Here is a 21,885-nt window from a genome sequence, read left to right as displayed (position 1 = left end):
GTTTCGTATATGTTGTCTGTTTTGTGCTTGCAACAGGTTGCAGGGTGAATGTAGTCCCTGTTACTCTCTCTGGGACAGAAATGAACTTGTCTCATCAAAATTTTATCTCCCTGAGTATTCTTAACTAAATAACACATTGTTCTCTCTTCTCTCATTCCTTTCATTTTGTGGGCTGTTACGTTTTATGTCTTTTTACTGTGATTTTAGAGATTTTTATGGGGGAGAGAAAATAGAAGTCTCCGCTTAATCTGCCCTGTTGAACTGTAAGTCTGTATTATCCTTTAGGGAGCTAACTCAGACTAAGAAAAACAGCTTTCAGGAAAGGAAGGTTGACATAAGTATACAAGTCAAGAGTTTCTGAGGTAATAGAGGCAATAGAATATTGAAGAACAAAAAAAAGACAGTGACACTGAAAATATATGGTAAGAAAGGGATTTACTAGACATATACAATTTTTAATACTATTACAATTATGAAGAAATTGGGATAAATAATAAGAGGGAAGTTACCAGCTTGTGTAACTGACTGGAGTCTTTTATTGAGATAGAAAACACAAATGTTGACATGTTTTTAATTAATATGAATGTGTTGAGAGGGAGGGAATGGGTTTTTATTTTGGACAACTTTTATTTGAATTGCCTCTGGGAATTCAGAAATTGGGTCCAGAAAGAAATATCTGTCTTAATTAAGAGCAATCTTGGATTTGGTTTTAGTCAGCATATAGGCCAAAGATGAAGCCAATGGAATGGTTTGGGTTTTCTTGGAGGAGTCTGTATTTATAAGTAAAACACCGAAGAGAAGAGAAAAAAAAAAAAAGAGGATAAGGAGAGGAGAAAAGAGAGATTCCTGGTGGGAGAGGAAGACTGGCATTAAAGTACTTCATGACTTAGAAAGAAGCAATGCTAGTGAAAGAGACAAAAGAAGAGTATTAGGGCTTCCCTGGTGGCGCAGTGGTTGAGAGTCCGCCTGCCTTTGCAGGGGACACGGGTTCGTGCCCTGGTCTGGGAAGATGCCACATGCCGCGGAGTGGCTGAGCCCATGAGCCATGGCCGCTGAGCCTGCGCGTCTGGAGCCTGTGCTCCGCAACGGAAGAGGCCACAACAGTGAGAGGCACGCGTACTGCAAAAAAAAAAAAAACAAAAAAACAAAAAAAAGAAGAGTATTAAATAGATCTCAGAAGAATTCACAAACATTAATTTGAACTGCAATTTGGAAAGTTTAATTAGGGACAAAAAAATGCACTAAATAATGAGAGCATAAAAGGAGTTATTTGATTTAGCAAAAGTAAATTATCATTCACTATGTTAAGAAAAGTCCAGATAGACCTGTCTCTGTGGTGGCAATATTAAAATGGCTTGAGGAATAAAGAGTACGTGAAGAATAAAAAAGATTCAGCATAGAGCACTGTTTCAAGAAGTTTAATTACTACAGAAAGATTAGTTGGCTAACAATTAAATGGGGAGACAATGTTGAGTGTTTTTTCTTTGTTTTTTTTTTGAAAAACAGTCACATGTATTTTGCAGATTTTTGAATGAACGGTGGATTTGGAAAGAAAGAAAAGTGCTTTTAAGTTTGAATCTAATGAGATGGTAGGAGAGAGAGATGAAATATAAGAAAGGACATTTGATAAGTGACAGAGTGATGCCCAGAGGAGACAGCAGAGAAAAAAAAATCACAACACAAGTTGAGCAGTCGAAGGATTTTCTAGAATTCATGTATGTTCTGCAATCCTTTGAATTTAAAGATTACATTGTTTATGTGAGCACCCATGAGATGTATTGTTTGTTTAAAGGCAGTTGAAGACTCTTTATTGGTGGCCAGTTAGACTGGTTCTAATAACTGTCTGTTAGACTCACACATTTGCTGTATATATGAAATCAATTAAATGATTAAATAAATATCTCTTCTACCTTCAAAATATACCATGAACCTGCCCACTTTTTTCACTTCCGTTGCTTTCCCCCTGGTTCAAGCCATCATTACCTCTCACTCAGATGACTGCCATAACTTCCTCACCCATGCCCTGGCTTCCTTTCTTGCACATTTAAAAAATACCTTTAAACTCAATGTCATAGCATGTCACATCTCTGCTCAAACCTGCAGGGGTGTCCACATCCTATTGGGAATAGGAACCAAGGCTCTACAATGATCCCCAAGTTTCTGCACTGTGAGGCTTGTCACTACTGCTTTGACTGCACCTCCTACTACTGTACCTGTCACTCCACTCCAGCCCCACCTGTTTTCCAGCAACTCACAACACCTCCACCTTAGACCCTACACACTGGGTGTTCCCACTGCCTAAGTCCCCTTTCTCTAGAGATTTATGTGGCTGTACTTCTCACCTCTTCTGATTCTTGTGGACCTCTCTGCCTTCAGGTCTTTGCTTTTATATGACTTGTCATCATGTCTAATCCGGCCGCCCTATTTTTCATTGAAAGTAGCTTCCTGCCCCTGATCCTCTCCATCCCCCTTGCCTGGTTTATATTCAGTTATTTAATTTATATTATTTAACTCCATAGTATTAATCATCTTTAGTATTAGCACATAACTTACTCATTTGCCATGTATACTGTCTGCCTTTGCTAAAATGTCAGCTCCAGGAGGGCAGGGACATTTGTCTGTGTTGTTTTACTGATGTTTCCCAAGCATCCAGAGGAGTACCTAGCACAGCTAGTGTTCACTAAATAGTGTTCAAAAAAAAATGCATATTCAAGTCTTAAAACTGTAAAGGTGCCCAGCTCAGTTCAACCCATAAATCACTCCCAATATCTCTTCTTCAATCCAAGACCAGGGAAGAAAGTGTGGGTCCACATAAGGTCTACACTTTCCCTACTATCCTTATGGTTTAACCTTGGTTTAGCTTTGAGCCGCTCTTATGTCACCTTCTCCACTTTGTCACAAATGTCAGTCACTACTCGATTTGGTTTCCTTTTTTAACAGTGTATTCCCTTCCTTTGGTTTACAAATATGCAAAGTATTCGAGATAATGTTCTTTGGTATATTTGACCTCATTGAATTCCAACCTCATTGATTATCTGGTCCTACAATTACATCCCCAACTGAAGAATAGCTCAGCATCAAAGAGCAGAATAATTGACTTTAGTTTTATTTTAATTTTCCCTCACCATTTAAAAACTGAGGAATCAAAAAAGTTATAAAATATTTTAACTAAAAACTATAAAGTTACCTTTATTTTCTGTAATATGCTTAAAAATATACATATAAGAAGGAAAGAAGTTATAGTTCCAGCCCTGCCAAAAAAATCTGTGTAACCTCAGGCAAATTATAAACCTCTCCAGACATCAGCTTTCTCTTCTGTAAAAACAACAGCCACAAAGAAACAAGGATGTTGGATGAGATATATAAAAGAAATCACCAATTTCTTTTAAGTTGTGAAATTCTCTCCATTAAAAAAGTATCTAAAAGATTGTCACAAATTACCCGTGTTCTACCTAACAAAAACATGAATCACATTGGTCTTTATTTAGTCCGTGTGGAATGTTTCTAACAATTGTGTTTATATGTGATTACATTTTATGATTTGTTATGGTTTTACTTGATAGCTAGATCCTGGGTCACAGACCTTGGTCTAATTTATGCTTGCTAACACTGAAGTTTATTTCTGGCACTGAATAAATGGTAGTGTAACAACACATTTGAAAATATCTGCCTAAGAGACAAGAGTTATTGCATTAATTTGCATTTTTCTTTCTAAAATTTAGATAAATACAAGTATTTATGGAAAGAACAAATGTTGTATGTTGGCTCTAAGATTTGTCTTCAGTATGGAATACTGGGTGTTTATCCCTCATGTTATCTTGTTGCTGAGCTCTTTTCTAAGAGTTGTAGGGTAGTTTAGGTGACAGATATGAAAGCAACGCTGATTCAATTACATTTTCTATATTTTTCTCTGGTTATTTGCAAAAAAAAAAAAAAAACCCACCCCCAAACAGCTAAATCAAACCAAATTCTAAAAGTATGACAGGCTGTAAAGAAAATTAGTGATTAATTGTAATTCAGATTTACAACAGTGTTTGTTTTTGAATGAATTAAATTTCCATTAAAATGTAAACCAAGAGCAAGCCCAGAGAAATTTGATATGTGTTTGGTAAAGCAAATAATTGTTACCATTTCTAAAACCTTTGGCTGGGAAATTTCTAGTGAAAAATATCTGTAAGTGATATTTATAACTAAAAACAAAAACAAAACCTTAATTTTTAATTCATTCTCTTCCCAAAGTCTCAATTATATTCTCTCAATGGCAATACAAATTAAACTATTTCTCTTTGTGAGGTGCACACATGTTTTGAATGGAGATGAGTTTTTAATCTAACCACACCATACTGGGTGCAAATCCTGGCTGTACCAGGTATCAGCTGAGTGATTCTGTCCAAGGCACTTGGCCCTTTGAATTCGCAACTTCCTCAGGCACAAAACGTAAATCATCCTTCCTTAGTTGGATCGTTGCCTTGATTAGTGATGTCTTAGGCGTCAGGCTCCTGTGATAGAAACTGACACATAAAAGGCTTAGTCAGTGCTGGTTCCTGCCACCTTTTACTTCTTTTTACTCCAAATTCTGCTCTCGAACTAACCTCATGGGATATAGACCAGAAGATTCTAGAAATTTCGTATTTCCATTGCTTCTGCTTTTATGCATCTGTTAAGTTCATTATTGTAAAAACTAAGATTATTTAACAGCAGGGCAGCCTGCTCAAGTTAAACAAGGTAATGAATGACTGGCTCTCCCATGTGGATATGATGAAGCAGAGAATGGGGCGTGGTCATGGTAGTTGGTTGAGGGTGTTAAGATATTGACAGTTATTGTGCTTTTTTATTTTAATATCTTGACTTTGAAGTAAACGTATGTTTTAAGCCCTATCATTCGATGGGAAATTCAGACAGGGAAACCTGTACATAAGTACCAAATGACTGAGTTAGATAAAAGTATGTACAAAATTTACCACTAAAAAGATAACAGTATTATCCTATGAATGAAAAAAATGTATTATGGAATCAATTATGGAAGATTTCATAAAAGAGTTTGAGACAAGTTTTATAGGAAGGGAAGGGTATTCTTGTGTAGTAAAGAGTAATGACAGAGTCATTCAGAAGTACTCTTTGTCAGAAAATCCTGTGTCTCAGAGAACATTTGGTGCTGGCCTGGAAATTTCTAAGCTGAATCTCACTCTAAAATGGGAAAAATGCAGGAAAAGTTCATATACAGCAGGATCATTTTACCAGATTTGTTTTGGAAAAAAAAAAAACAACTTTCTTTCCACTGGTTATAACTCACTACTGAGTCAGTTTCTTGTTCATGAAATGCTTAATTTCCTTCCAATTTCACTGTCTTGTCATTTCTCATATTTAATGCTACCTTTGTATGACTAACAATTGCTGGATATCAAATGAATATGACAGTCCCCTCAGACACAACAGATTTTTCTGTGTATATGATTAATACTGAATGATTCACTGATATTAGATGTAGTACGTATTAATTAGTATCTTTCCTTTGACATGAACTCCATGAAGGCAAAAGCAAACTTCAAACATTTTTTTCTCCGGAAACCAACAGGCTCTATCTAGTTAAAATTGTGGCACAAAGTGATATGTTTTTCTTGGCAACTTTCAATTCCATTCCTATATTCTTTTTGTTGTGCTCCTAGCACTAAGGGAGGGTGCCCTACACTAATAGCCTGTGAAACCAACATCATTATGTCCACTTGCTCTGTGGTTCTACTCCATAAAGAGCTCACATTTAAGCTAAAGTGTTGAAACGGGTAATGAGATTTTATCTATTCTATAGGAGGACATTTCATTCATTCTATAACTATTGTATAATTTTTCCTATTTTATTTTCATCCAGCAAACATTGACAGAGCATTTAGAATGCATTGGGAACATAAAGACTTCAAGAAACACGAAGATGAATATTACATATTCTGTGATTTCAGTGAGTATGCAATATTGTAGAAGGAAATATTTATAAACTAATAAACTATTATAATAAGAAGAGCAATAAAAGAATTATAGACAAAACATCATGGGGCACAGAGAAATGAATACCTCTGTAGCATTTCAGTATTCTCAAGTTCATGTAAGTGAGAACTGTGGGTGTTTACGTAATTCTGATAGTCAGTATTGGGCTCATAAAAGGTTATTCATATAAGGTAGGTGACCAGCTAATCAATTAGTACAGTGTTATCCTTACCAAAGTATATAGTTTTCACATATATATTTAAAATTTAGTATGAACCAAGTGTTATTGGGACTGTAATTGTGTTGCTCGTTTGATCAAATCTGATCACATAACTTTTAAAACTTCTTACTACTGGTATTTTTGAATGGTTAGCATAGATAAAAATGAAAAGTATGAGAAGCAGACTGGTTAGAATGGAATGGTTCCTTTGAGACATCAGTCTCATCCAACTCAGATCACATGTGTTAAAATGTTATTGGATGGATTTCCACATTTAAAAAATGGACCATTTCAACAGCAAGGGAAGATATTGTAGGTAAAAATCAAAGGTGAAAATCTATAACAGATGACCATTCTGTCTGTGGTATTTTCGCTTCTTGTGGAAATCAAGATGTTGAAAGCAAGGCTCAGTCACTGCCTCCATGACTTGTTCTCAACTATCAATGGTATAGAACTACTTACTGAAATCTGCTCTCCTATATATTGGATTGTGAATTTTGAATGTCAGAGATTTTCTCTAGTTTATTATCAACTGTTTTATTCTGTGGCTTTTTAATTTATAGGAGTTTTGAAATTCCCCTTGTTTGAACAATCTAAGTGGTCAGCTATCTTTGTATAGGCTTGTAACCCAAAGAAGTTTCAAAACCCTCACACTATGAATCTACCATTTATCATTCAAGTCATTAAAAATTAAAGAAGACACAGACAACTGGGGTTAATATTCTACATTTTAGAATTGTTTAGATCGGAACATAATAATAGAAATAATTCCCAAAGTATATTTTCTTCTCTGGTTAGCACAAAATCTACCAGATGCTTACAAAGTCCTTTTCTTTTTCCTTCCTGATTATCTTGGCATTAATGTGGCAGTCAGCTTATGTCTTTTATTCAACTCATAAAATCTTGGCCACATGTAATTTTTAACACTAAATTCTTGATTCATTCCTCCCACCCAATTATATGATACAGCTATATAATTCTGAGGTTTTATGAAAGTATAAAAACTCTTGAAATATGTGGCTTTAAAAATGAATACATCAGAATATTCACAACATATTCATCATTTTCACAATTTAGGATACATATTTGTTATTTATACAATATATGAATATTATTCATAGTACTAATTATTTCTAATTATTTCTAATACATATTTGCTAAGTTCTACTATTTAAAAAGTCAAGTAATTTTGTGTTATTGTATCTGGGGAAAAATTATATGTGGTCAAAATGTATCATAAAAAACACGTCTTTACTGAATTCAACTTACTAGTTTTTTATTGAGATATAATTGACATAAGATTATACTAGTTTAAGACGTACAACATAATGATATGACATTTATATATACTGAGAAATGCTCACCACAGTAAGTCTACTTAACACCCATCAGCACATATAGTTACAATTTTTTTCTTCTTGTGATAAAATGCATACTGACTTGTTAGAGGGACATGATGTTCATCACCTTCATTTTAAAGGTGAAGAAACTGAAACTCTGATTAGTCATTTCTCACTGGGTGACAGAGCTGTCATTGGCGGCCCAGCAATAGAGCCATAGTCTCAGGTTTCCTCTCATGCCACATGTCATCTGACCTGACGAATTAAGTGAGAGTCCAATCCATGGTTCTCAAGACTTGGTCAAAAATAGAGATAGTGATTATATAAAGATCTCAGGCAGTATTATAAGTGTTATAAAACTGATGAAGTCTTCCGTCAGTCTAATTGTTGTTTTACAAGTAATCTCTTGTTTCTTTCTGGGCTTTTAGGACTTCTTTATTTATCTTTATGTATTTGCAGTTCAGCAGAAGCAGAGAGAGGAAGCAGTGGCATGAACAGTGTCATTGATTTTCAGAGAAGTTTTTTTTTTCTTGAAACTATTTAGCATGTAATAACTGTCGATTTAACTCAGAGAGGAGGGTCTTTGCAAAGGTCAGTGTTGTTCCTTAAAAGAAATCATGCAGGAATGGAATCAACATTCACATTTTGCTGTGTTTTTTATTTACTTATTTTATTTTATTTACTTTTGGCTGCATTGGATCTTCGTTGCTGCGTGCAGACTTTCTCTAGTTGCGGCGAGCAGGGGCTACTCTTTGTCGTGGTGCACTGGCTTCTCATTGCAGTGGCTTCTCTTGTTGCGGAGCACAGGCTCTAGGCGTGGGGCTTCATTAGTTGTGGCTCGCGGGCTCTAGAGCACAGGCTCAGTAGTTGTGGCGCACTGGCTTAGTTGCTCCACGGCATGTGGGATCTTCCTGGAAAAGGGCTCGAACCCGTGTCCCCTGCATTGGCAGGCGGATTCTTAACCACTGAGCCACCAGGGAAGCCCCATTTTGCTGCTTTTAAATTAGTTAAATTTTTAAACTAGTTATTAAATAGTTTGACCATTATATCAGCATTAAAGGCTAACAATTATCTTACAGTTTCTTGTTATTATTTTCTAGTATTTACCAGTTTTAAAGACTCTTCAAATTAATCAGTGTTATTTGCCTTATTGAATTTTGGAATCCATTCTTGGCAGTATATATGTATATACACATACACACCATATATATGCATGCATATGTGTGTATCTGTATATGTATGTGTATATATATATATATGTATGTGTGTGTGTGTGTATATATATATAGTTTCTTACATCTTACTGATTTCTGGGTTCAAACGTCTTTCTTCCTGAAGTATATATTTGGTAAGTTTTTCATGAAAATCATATAATTCCATTTTTCTTTTAAAATCTCTGCTTCATTCCTCAAAATTGTATGTAGTTTACTGTCACTTTTCAATGATAGTTTACTTACCTTCTCCCACAACATGGAAATAGCACCCCTTGTTTTTCTGTTCTCTCCTGTTGCTATCAAGACTTTCATTAATCTAATTGTTGTTTTGTAGGTAGTCTCATTTCTTTCTGGGTGCTTTTTAGCCTTATTTACTTGTCTGTAGTGTTCTGCTTTTACTACCATGTGATCAACTATATTTTTTTATTCTGCTCAAAATTTGGAGCATTTTTAAATGTTAAGATCTTTTAAGATTTTAAGATCTTTCCTCAGTTCTGAAAATATTTTCAAATACTGTTTCTCTTCCATTGTTTCTATTCTTTTTCTCTGAAACTTCTTTTATAGATGAGTTACAGATTGTCTTTCTATATTTTATGTTTCCTTTCCCATCTCCTTAACTCTCTGTGCTGATTTGGGGTGATTTTTCAATTGCTGCTCAACTATTAGTTTTTAATTTCTATATGTTCTCCAAGTTTCTTATCTGTCTCTTTGTTTTATTTTCACACTGCTGTATTACTTACTTAGGGGATCCTTACTTTGTATTTCTCCAATCATTTTAAAGGTAATTATGTTTTAATCTCCTTGAGATTGAAGTTTCAACATCTCAAGCTTTGGGGGAACACATTTCTCTTTGCAGTAACTACTACCTTTGTTTACAATGGATTGTTTCCTCTCTTATTTGCAATATTTTTAAATGATCCCATCTTATGTCTGACATAGGTTCTTTCTTCCATTGTAGAATTCCTATGCAGCATGAGTTGTTGAAGTTTCTTTCCAAATAGTTTTTTTTTTTCCCTTTGTTTTTGTCAGAGGCTCTGGCCCTTGACAAATTTATGTTCATTTCTCAGTTTGAGCTTTCCTATATTGTGCAATTAGTGTAAATTCTGGCCTCAAATAGATTAAGAGTTTTGTTTTTCATAGGAGAGAAATATTCTCACCTAGGGCTAGAGGGAGGCATATTTACCGTCATCTCTCTGAATAAGAAGATAGAGTGTATTAGCCCCCTCTCACTAGTGTTGTGGCCTATAATTCTTAGCTATGTCATGCCATTCGTCATCTACCGCCTCTTCTCCTGGTGGCCTAATGATCCTCCAGGCCCGCCAGGGCCGTCACTTTCTGCTCCTACCAGGTCCTTCGGTTTCCTCTTCATTTCTGGACCCTACACATTTGCTTTCTTTTATTGTGAGCTTGAACTATTATTGAAAATCATATATTTGCTTTTTCCAGAATCCTTTGTTATTTATATGGGGAAAGATTCTGGCTATCCTGGTCTACCGTTTTGCCAGAATCAGACAGATTTATTTTTACTCCGTTATTTTAAAGCAGGTTTTCTTCTATACTTGGGTAGACGCCGTCATCCCTAATCACAGAATAATTTGCAATGAGGCTTATTTCTGCACATGGGCCTGAAACTCTCTTTACATAAAACACACACACACAATAATATATACATGTGAAAGAGAGTCAGATGGTGAGATGAGATACAATTTAACATGTTTATAACTTGCTCCATACTAATGGGGACAGAATTTGTTAGGAAGACCTGTTGTGAATGCCAAGAGAAGCCGGTCCAGGAATGCCAAGAGAATGCCTGCAGGGAGGATATTGTACTCAGAGGTTGGACTGAGGTAAATGCATTGATAGGATACAGTGCTTTCAAAACAGGAAGTATATTAGAATCACTTAAGGAGCCTTTTAAAAATAATCATAAGCCTAAAGCTGCTTTCATGTGTTTAGCTGGGCCCAGGAAGCTGTACTGTGGTAAGCACGCCAGGTGATTCTATGCAGGTAGCTTATGGCATGTGGAGCTGCTTTGGGAACCATTGGGAAAAGGCAAAGTAAGAAACTGGGGTAAGGAAACTGGTTTATAAAGTGCTCTGAAGCTTCCAATAAGGAATCTATGCTTTACCTGGATGAATGACAGGGAGACCCAATTCCCAAAAGGCAGTGAAAAGCCCCAAAAGGCAATGTGATGTGAAAACAATAGAATGTAAGATATATTTATCAATAGCACCAACTAAATAACTGTTAAATCTGCTTTGATATGTATGGTGAAGTATGAATTAGATCAGGGGTCAGCAAACTCCACCCCAAGGGCCAAATGTTGCATGTGGCTTGTTTTTGTAGGGCCAGTGAGCTAAGAATGATTTTAAAGAATTATGGGCGGGGTGGGATTGGGGGAGAGTATGTGACAAAGATTATATGTGGCTCCCAAATCCTTAAATATTTACTGTCTGACCTTTTACAGAGTAAGTTTGCCAAGTCTCTGAATTTAGACAGACTCAAGGTTTTTCCAGTACTTGTGGCAAGTTAGCAAGGCTTTCGGCTACAGTGTGGCGAGGAGAATAAATGAAAAGGAGCTGCAGCAGAATGAGGCAAAAACAAGCAGGACTGGAGTAGGAGCCGTGTCCAAACAGCTCTCAAAACTAGATTAGTAGAGCACTAGTGACCGAAGGATCGTCCGTGAGATGACGCAGTGACCTTTTTAAAAATGCAAATTTAATCTTGTTTACATTGAAATGCTTCATTAATGTCCAATCCCCCTCAAGATAGAATCAAAACACAGTATCGTACACTAAGCTCTTCATGACATAGTCCAAACTCACATTCTTCAATGTGTCCAAATGGCTCCACCGTAATCCTTGCTCACGGAACTTTTTAAAATCCTGCGCACATGCAAAATACTTCCACTTTGTTTTTGTTATTTTATTTATTTACTTATTTATTTGTTTTCAAAATAAAGTACATAGTTTAAAACTGCAATTGTACCTGTATTATAATAAATATCAACTGTTCCATACTCTACTTCTGATTTCCCCCCAAAAAGCTCTTTCTAATGTTTCCATTTTTTCCTGGCTTCACCTCCATAATTCTAAATAATTTCCTCATAATCTTATTTCCTAGTTTTCTATATTAAATATCATCCACTTAATTCTTATTGTTGAGATCAAGATTTAGCACTTCTACACTACCCAGCCCCCATCACATAATCCCTTCCCTTCTCTCCCAATATTATGTCACCTTTTCATATTCAATGTCTTCCTAGAACGGCTGTTTTTCTGATGTTTGACATCTTAGATTGAATCTATGATTAGATTAGTAAAGTGTCAGCTGAAGGAATGAATTAGTATCCATAGGAGTCAGAACCAGAAAATGAAGGGGGAGACTAGTTCTATGTGCTAATAGACAGGAATTTATTACTGAACTAAGCAGGATGATAATCAATCATCCAGTTAAATAACCAGTATAGTGTATCTGGCTTATTTCTAAGCTTCCTAGCACAAGGATCACTCTTTAAACTTAAGGGTGACTATTTTGAGGTGATCTGGAACAGCAACTGATCTGGTGACTATTTTGAGGTGATCTGGCCACCACCTTGATCTAATATTTACTCTGAATAACTTATACAATTGAGAAATTTTATTAGCCCTGGACATTCAAGGTCTTTTTAAGTTTTATTGGGGTATAGTTGCTTCACGAGGTTGTGTTAGTTTCAGGTGTGCAGCAAAGTGAAGTCAGACAGAGAAAGACAAATATCATGTGATATCGCTTATATGTGGAATCAAGGTCTTTTAAGTTCCTTTTTTTTAACCTTTTTTGGGGATAAAAGTAATCTTTTTCAAAATATGCAAGGCCCTTATTTTCTGGAACTTTTCCATTGCCTTTCTGTTCTGATTTCAAAGCAGCTAATTTTTTACCAAGCTCATTTCCTCTTCCTTTCAATACCTTGCCAAAAGCACCTAGCAAAAAGCATTACACGCTATTATGGCACTGTTTCCCGAATTTTCCCCCTAAGCTACAGAGCAGGGACGTTATTTACCTTCCAAGTTGTTATAACAGGTAAGAGTTTTATTAAATGTTTTGCAGCAATATAAGATGAATAAATATCCAGCCATCTGTTCTGATATATCTTTTTACTTACCACCTCCACGTGACTAATACCGTATATTTTATCTTATATGTTGGCTATAACAAATGCTATGTATTTTACTTTTTTCCCAATAGCAGTGTCCCAATTCAACGTAGCGATTACTATATAGGTAATGATGGGACATAGGAGGGTAACAATTCCATTTTGAAGTATCAGTGGTTTATCTCAGTAAAGGTTTGTATCTGCATCACATTACAGGTTAAAGCAGTTTGAACAGATCATCAAGCCAGATCTCCTCCAACGTATGACTCAGGAATCTGGGATCCTACCATAACATGTTTCCAAAATACTGAAATCCTTTGCATCCAGCTGCATTAATAAGAAAGAAAGAATGTGTGGAAAGTTTCTTAAGAGCCTTAGAGACCAAACATAGATTTAACATACAGAAATTACATACACATCCTATTGGCCAGAACTAGTCAAATAGCCTCCCTTGATTAAAAGGGGCCTTGGGTATGTGACTTAAATATATGTATAGAAGCAAAATAAAAACATTTTGGTGAACTCATTACATGGTGCTGCTACAATATACACAGTGTAGATTACACAGCAAATAAATTGTAGTTGGATGAAATAAAATGGACTCTTGAAGTCTGCAATACAAAAAATATTTTAAAATCCATACTTTAAGGATTAAAAAATGGTTTATAGATCTTTACATATTTCTGGAACCTGCAGCTGGTTGAGAGAGACTAATTTCTTAAGATACCATTATTTGACAATTTAATTGCCTTTCCAACTTTTAATACATTTTTATCTTTTACCTACTATCATTTTTACAAACTAAGAAATACTAGCACACCTGACAAGTTGAGAACAACAGAGACATAAATTGCTGTTGATACAGGGTTATTTTAATTCATGTCCTGAGCTTTAGATATTTGTATAATATACACTTTAAAAAAAACAGGAGAAAAAAACCCCAAAGTTGGCAATCTGAAAAGACAGGTAAGACTGACAAATCTTTAATCTGACTAATGAGGAGGGGAAGAAGGTGGCTCAAATAAATGATAGGAATAAAAAAGGAGCACATAAATAGATGTAATATTATGATAATATGAGATAATTAACACTTTTATTCCAAAGTATTGAAAATTGAGAATATTAGAAAATACCCAGAAAAAATAGAATTACTAAAAATGATTCAAGTGATGGAATACCCAAATAATGCTTTAGATCCACTAAAGAAATTATAGCAGTAGCAGAAGCTCTGCCCACAAAGAAATCCCCATACACCAGTCAGAAGAATAGTTAGAAACAGGCAAAAAATGAGTTTCCCGATTTATTTTTGGAGGTTTTTATAACCTTGTTAGCAAAATCTGACAACAAAATTATGAAAAAAGGAAATATGCACGTCAGTGTCACATATAAATATACTTAAAATTATAACATATGATCAAACATAATTCAGAAATATATAAAAATTATATCATGATCAAGAAGTGGTTTGCTACAGAAGTGTAACATTTAACATCAGAAAATGAATTAATAGCTTTTATTTCACTCTCATATTAGGGAAAAAGTGAAATTAACCATTTCAATAGATGAAAGACATCAATTTAGGATGAAAATTTTAAAAATGGATAACAGAAGAGAATTTCCCGTTATTTACAAGAAACTCTGCAAGAGGTATCATATCCGTGAAACATCGAACTCTTTCCCTTTGAGATTACACTGATAAAATCTTGAAATCTTTCTTTTTGAGATCCAGAATAAAAAAAGAATGGCCCCATCACCATGTTTTTTAAACAGTTTTGAGTGATGTCATTCAGGAAAAAAGGCAAATACCAAGAAATCTGATGCAAAAAGATTGCAAAGGATGAGAATAGTCACTAATTGCCAATGATATCATTGTATGAACAGAAAATCTCAAAAAGCCTACCTTAAATTATTAGAATTAATAAAAGGGTTAGATGGATAGCCATATACAAAATTAACATATGCAAATCAATTATATTTTTAAATATCACTGAAATTCTGTTATAAAGTAAAATAAAAGGATTCAATTTACGGTAACACCAAAAATGAACTACATAGAAACAAATCTAATAGAAGATGTGTAAGACCTCTGAGAAAAAATGATAAAGTTTGCATAAACAAATATTGAGGCACATAAATAGAAAGATATGCCATGTTCATGGTTTAAACACAACAAAAAGTGATGTGTGTATTTAAGGCATTCCAAGTTAAAATACAGACAGATTTATTTTTATGGCACTTGATAAGTTGGTTCTAAAATTTATATTTCAATGGCCAAGATACCACTGAAAAAAAAGAAAACGGAAGACTTTGCTCAAGCACTTAACTATATGTACCTATGCAAAGATATCATACTTATAGTAATTAAGACAGCTTGGCATTTCTAGTAGGATAGGCGAATATCTGATGGAATGGAATAGGGTACTCTAAAACAGATCTACTCGGATTTGGATACTTGATTCATGAAAACCAAAATGAAATACACCAAGTAAATGAAGTCAATAAAATTGAAGGTCCACATCTGACACCACATGAAAAATAATTCTTGTGGTTTGAAGACTTAAATGTAGAAGTCAAAACTATAAATGTTTCATACAAATTAAATATAAGTAAATGGATTGTGACTTCAAGATATGAAAGGACGTTTGAACATATGGAAAATGCTAATGTTAAAGAAAAAATTGATAAATGCAACTATGTAAAAATGAGGGACTTCTTGTCATTAACACATACCATAAAGAGAGTAAAAAGACAAGAGAAATGGACTAACTTGACTAGAGTTTACAAAGAAAACTATTCAAATGTTCTGAACCCACAAGAACCCATGCTCAACCATGTTGAATTGTTCACGGATATGAGAATTAAAAACACATCTGATAGATGGGCTAAAGTGAAAAGTCTAAAAATTAGTGTAACAAAGCAGGACCGTCTGGGGCCTTCACAGAACAAACCCTTCCTCCACATCCTCTGCTTTAGCTCCTCTCTAAAGAATCTAGATAATAGTATTTGATGCACATTTCCTGAGTTGTTTTACAGAGGTGGAAACCCCACCAAATGGAAGATAATAACTACTAGATGACCATGAGCACATAGCCCCAGGGCCTATTGGAGCCTAACGACTGATAATGGTAACCCCTGTGACACTGTCCTGTTACCTCACCATCAACCAATTACAGAATTGTGTACAAGCTGGTCACATAGACTGTGCCCCGCGACCCCCTCCACCATCTGGCCTTTAGAAGTGTTTTCCTGAAACCCATCGGGGAGTTCAGTCCTTTTGAGCACTAGCAGTCCCTGGAATAATTGTACGGAGCCCTACGATAAACACAGCACTTTCCTTCACTACAGTCCGGTGTCAGTAGATTGGCTTTACTCTGCATGGGTGAGTGGACCCAAGTTTGGTTCGCTAACATTAGCAAAATTGGCAAGCATGGGAATGAAAAAAGTAACACAAATGCACTAATGGTGGGACTATAAATTCATATAAACAATTGGAAGAATAGATCGTCATTATTTAGTAAAAGTAAAGATACACATATCCTACAAAGCTACATTTTAATTCTTGATATATATCTTAAAGATAGTTTTTTTTTTTAATATTTGCACCTTGATACAATTATAAAAATACTTTGGGCAGCATTGTTTTTAGTACACAAGAACTGACAAAAAACCAAACCACAAATCCATAAATAATAGAATGAATTTATAAACTGTTGCATATTTATATAATAGAAAATTTTATGGGATGAAATAAACACTCATAATCACCTGTAGCATCATGTATTAATCTCAGAGACTTAATGTTGGATGGAAAAAAAGGCAAAAAGCATGTATACAGGCAGTGTGATTTCATTCATATGAAGTTTCAAACCAGGCTAATTGAATTATATAATTTGGGAATCCATACATGCTTGTTGAAACTATAAAGAAAGATGAGAAGTTGATTTTTACAAATTCAGAAAAGCAGTTACCTCCAAGAGAAATTTGCAGAGAATTTGGGGGACATCATGGATGCTAATTATGTTCTTTCTTACCATGAGTAGGTAACATAGATTTTAGGTTCCTAATAATCTAATAAACTTGTATATAGATAAACATATGATTCAGTTGCATTTTTGATATATTAAGCTATTAAAATGAAAACAAAGTAGGATTGTAAAGATATAGAGAGAAGTTTTTTAATGCTATGTTAATTACCAATCTAATTGCAAATGAAGGAAGCAATCTAATTGAAAATGAGAGGTGGGAAAAAAATTTGACATTTTTTTCTTTGTTTTAGTCAACTTTCTGTTTTGCTTGGTATTTTCTATATAGATGTTTACAATATTTTACAAAAACTAACTGTCCTGAAGCTAATGTCAGATCAGCTTGTTTTTCTAGGGTAGTGCTTCTTAAATTTTATTGTCCATATGTATCACCTGGGGATCTTGTTAAAAATGCAGATTCTGACTCAGCGATCTGGGCTGGGGCCTGAGAGTCTAGCAAGAGATTGCGCTCTTGCTGTTAGTCCAAGGACTGCTTTTTGAGGAATAAGGCCCCAAGCTATGGGTTACTGGAGTAACTGGAATTCAACTGGTAATCCATAAGTAGGGTGACCGTGGATTTTTCACCCAACTGGGACACATTAGGGAGTGAAATGGAGCTGAAAATAATAAATGTGCTTGGCCACAAGGCATAAACAGGACCTTTCCCCAAAAAACTGGGACATAGGTTCTCCCTAACTTTTATGCACGCTATAGTTTAGGACAAAATATTGTGAATATCATACCAACATTGTCCCAAAAGAGAAAGACTTTGAAATGCATAATAAGCATTATGAGGAAAGGCCCTTGAGTTAGTGATAGAAGTTTATATTTTGCAAAATGCACAGTAGAGAAAAAGTTACACCCCAGTTGAAGTGGGTGTAAATTTCCCATCTGCTGCTAGCTAGACAGTCTGGACCCCAGAATCTTCTCGCTCCTGAAATACTTGTAAGACATCATCTTATTCCATTTTAATGGTATAATCTCTGTTTTGGTTTGAGATACTGTTTTGTTTTCTGTTTTCTTACATTTTTATTTTTTGAACTTAAAGTAATTTTGTTTGATTCTATCTACTTTTTCTTCCTATTCTATGATTTTTAAATTACTTATAAATCAGCTTTTTAGAGCAAAATAATAATTGTCTGTCATTCAACAAACTCAGTGTCTCAGGTTCCATAATGAAAGCTTGTATTTTTATAAGTAACTTACAGTATATTTTGGAAATCGTTTCATTTTATTCTTAGTACAGGTGTGAAAAAATAGATGTTGGAGTTTCAATTACTTGATTCATTTATTTGTAGAATGTTTTTGTTAAAAACTTTAAATATTTAAGGCAGTGGTCCAAAACTCTGAGGAAAAAACATAAACAGCAACAACAAAGACAAGGAGACTGCATTTTTATAAAGTAAGTAGCCAGTGAAAACTGATGCATGGATTTCAGTACAAGATAAAGTCATTTATATAATATTTCATTAAACTGATGGTAGAAGACAAAAGCAGATAAAAGATGACAACCATAATTAAAGTGAAAAGGCTAGGGATCCTTTTTGTCTTTGAAACACCCGGCTCTCCTCATTTTATCTACTAAATGTCACAGTGCGAACTTTACTTCTGCCAGTATGAAAGGGGGTCTTAATGAGCCTCATTTAATACCTCTGTCCATAGTCAGGCAAAATGTTTTTAAGGAATAGAGATGAATGATTATGGTTTAAGTCATTTAAAAATTTCAGAATAATCAATCATATTCAGTACTGAAAGAGCCTGAAACTTGAGGTATGATTCTTTTGATAATGACATATGGTTTTCAAAAACATAGCAGAAACTGACATTCCAGAAAAACAAAATGAGTGATTCATACCCTAGCAAAATCTATTATCACTTGCAGGATATTAAATGCTTCTGTGCCGAGTTAGTCACAGATTCTGGCCTAGCTGCAGGAGGCACTACTGATATTCCTAGTTTTTCAATCTTATTGTTATCATTTTTGAATTCTTGTGAACCTGTGAAAATTTATTCACATATGAAGTATTTATAATTAAACAGCCATATCTCATTCATTGATTCGTCATGGAATTGACATGGAGACTTAGCGTAGAGAGCTTCTAGAACTAACTCCCAGTTAATACAAAAAGAAATTCTCTCTAAACTATCAATATCATTTGCCTTCTCAATTGTGGGTTGATTGCCAGGAATAGGGTACATTCTACCTGCAAATGTGTCTAGTCAGGCTTTTGGATGTCTCTATTAAATAATCTATACCTCTCCATTTAACACGCATCCCTCAAGCATATGTACCAGGCCTGATGTTTGTTATGGATGAACAAGACAACAAAACATAATCTCTTTCCTCAAAGAACTCAGTAAGATGGACAGAAAAGTACCTGTTACAATAGAGTTTGACAAGTGCTATGAAAGAAGTAAAAATGGGATGGAGAGGGAAAAGGGAGTTCAGGTTCTGCCACTTTTAGCTAAATCACCTTCCCCAAAATGTACATACTTTGGATCTACTCATACATCTTAGCCCATAGGAAATCAAACATCTTTTCTACATGACAAGTTCTTAAATTTTGTTGTTCCTGTTGGTTATTTGTTTGTTTGTTTCTCTTCTGACCTAATTGGACCCACTAATGCCACCATATCCTTCTAAATCTCATCAACTGCTTCTCAGATAAAAAGAAGTCTGTGTCTAATTTATTTTCTTAATATACTCTTTGCTTCAAAATCCTCCTTAAAATATAATTATCCAAAGTAAACACGATACTATGTTATGATATGAATAATATAATTCTATAAACATAGTTGAAGATATTACTTTTTTGGTAGTTAGGGTCATAATGCTACACTCAACCAACTTTTCTCTCCTCCTTTATTTTTTAAATGCAGCAAGGCCATGTAAATGCAGTCGATTTTTATTTGTTTGCTTTAAAAAAAAAATGCCCTATCAGAGTATGGTACAGGTTTCAATCTGTTCAAACTTTTGAATCTAAATTCTGATACCAAACATTTTAACTCTCCTATCAGATTGAGAGATTTGATTAGCGTTGCTTCTATTTTCATCCAGGCAATAATAAAATTGTTCATCAATAGAAGGTCAAGAACAGGGCCTTCTGGAATTCTAGTGTAGCATAAAATAAATGTCTCCAAGGAAATACTTACTGACTGTCCACTGCCAAAGAACCTGCTCCCACTCGGAGAAAGATCTACTACAGGGGTCCCCACGACTCCAGTCAAGAAGGCAATATTGGGCTTCCCTGGTGGCGCAGTGGTTGGGAGTCCGCCTGCCGATGCAGGGGACACGGGTTCGTGCCCCGGTCCGGGAAGATCCCACGTGCCGCGGAGCGGCTGGGCCTGTGAGCCATGGCCGCTGAGCCTGCGCGTCCAGAGCCTGTGCTCCACAACGGGAGAGGCCACAACAGTGAGAGGCCCACGTACCGCAAAAAAAAAAAAGAAGGCAATATTCCTCGAAGTCGGAATCTGCTTTACACACATTTCCACTTCCGTCTTATTCTGTATTACATCTAGTCTCTCTTCGTTTGCTAATTTCTTTTAAATACATGTCTCTTTTACTTCTTCCCTGTTTATAGTGTGTAGTTCACCTGGCAGACCCTGCTCTGGTCACCTCTTCATCTTCTGAAGCTTTTCCTTCTTCTCTATGTACTAAAAATATGTCCATCAAATATTATCTTTCTTTGCCCTTCCAGATTGACCTAGGGTTTCATGTTCTTATGACTGGTCCTCCTGTGTGTCCTGACCTCTCAGTCTCCTCATAGCCATTGGCCCCAAAATTACAAATGGAAAATGGAATGATTTTATTTAAGATGTATTGAGTGAATGATACGTGACAGGAGCCCTTTTAAGACTCTTATAGATATTTTCATTTAATCTGCATAACAAACCTATGAGGGGGTCCATGATGAGACCATTTCACAAAAAAAAGAAACAGAGACTTGGGTAACTTGCCCCAGGTCATGCAGTTAGTAGGTGAGAGAATCAAAGGTGATCCTTTGATTGTCGTTCCTAAGATATGATTATTCAACTAGTTATAATTCTCCAGATTATTCTATCACTATCTGTCAATGATGTGTTAAGAATCAATACTTTTTAGAATCAATACTTCACACACTCATGATTGGCTAAAATTAAAATGACTGACAGAATCAAACAATGGCAAGAATGTGGAGACTCAAGAACTCTCATGTGAGTGGAAATGTAATATAGCAATTCCCTTTCACTTTGGAAAAAGGGGTCTGATAAATATATAATCATTTTAATATATATAAAAATTAAATTATATATCAGAATTTCATGCCTAGGTATTTAATTGAGAAAACTGAAAGACTATTTTTAAAAAGGTCTTTGATGAGAGTACCCATAGCAGAATTCTTCTTTGTAATAAAAAACTAGAAACTGTCCAAGTATCTATTAATAGAAGAATCAGAAAATAAACTGTGATATATCCATGCAATGCAATATTACTCAGGAGTAAAAAGGAATGAGCTACTGATATATGCAAAAACAAGGATGAATCTCCTAAACGTGATACTGAGTAAAAGAAGTCTTTCACAAAAGTTAATTGAGACTGAAGTAATGGCATTCTCCTATTTTCCCAAGAAAAAAGGAAATTACACTTCATACCATGGTTTGTTCTTCATAAATTCATACTGGAACCTAGTATTTGCTTCATTCTTTTCTGTATGCAATACTGAAGCAACCTAAATAATTGATGTCAAGGTCTCACGGGTCATTTACCTCTTTTTAAAAAAACGGAATTATTTCCGAGTCACGTATCTCATTTTCCTTGCTTTGCAATGATTGCTGAACCTGGTTCTGGAAATTCTTTCTTTCTGTCCTCTGGTAATTGTTCTGGCCTGGAGATGTTCTCATCTGGAGGTGCTGGAGCTGTGTGCTACCTCCCTACCTTCTCAGCTACACTGCGATGTAAACAGCATCTTATCTTCCTCCAGCAGTTTCAGGGAGACAA

At 35.1% G+C, this 21,885-nt stretch overlaps 1 long non-coding RNA gene across 1 annotated transcript in view; it reads left to right on the top strand.

Moving 5' to 3' along the window:
- Positions 1-21,885, top strand: part of LOC137211013 (uncharacterized) — a 36,580-nt gene that overhangs the window by 3,911 nt on the left and 10,784 nt on the right. The window contains exon 2 of the long non-coding RNA XR_010936851.1: positions 5,867-5,953. This is a non-coding gene — a long non-coding RNA (uncharacterized lncRNA). The remainder of the gene's footprint in view (positions 1-5,866; positions 5,954-21,885) is intronic.

This window comes from Pseudorca crassidens, chromosome 18 (assembly GCF_039906515.1).
Source record: "Pseudorca crassidens isolate mPseCra1 chromosome 18, mPseCra1.hap1, whole genome shotgun sequence".
NCBI classification, from domain to species: Eukaryota; Metazoa; Chordata; class Mammalia; order Artiodactyla; family Delphinidae; genus Pseudorca; species Pseudorca crassidens.
Note: the sequence above shows the minus strand (reverse complement) of the source record. Positions and strands in the feature narration are given on the sequence as shown.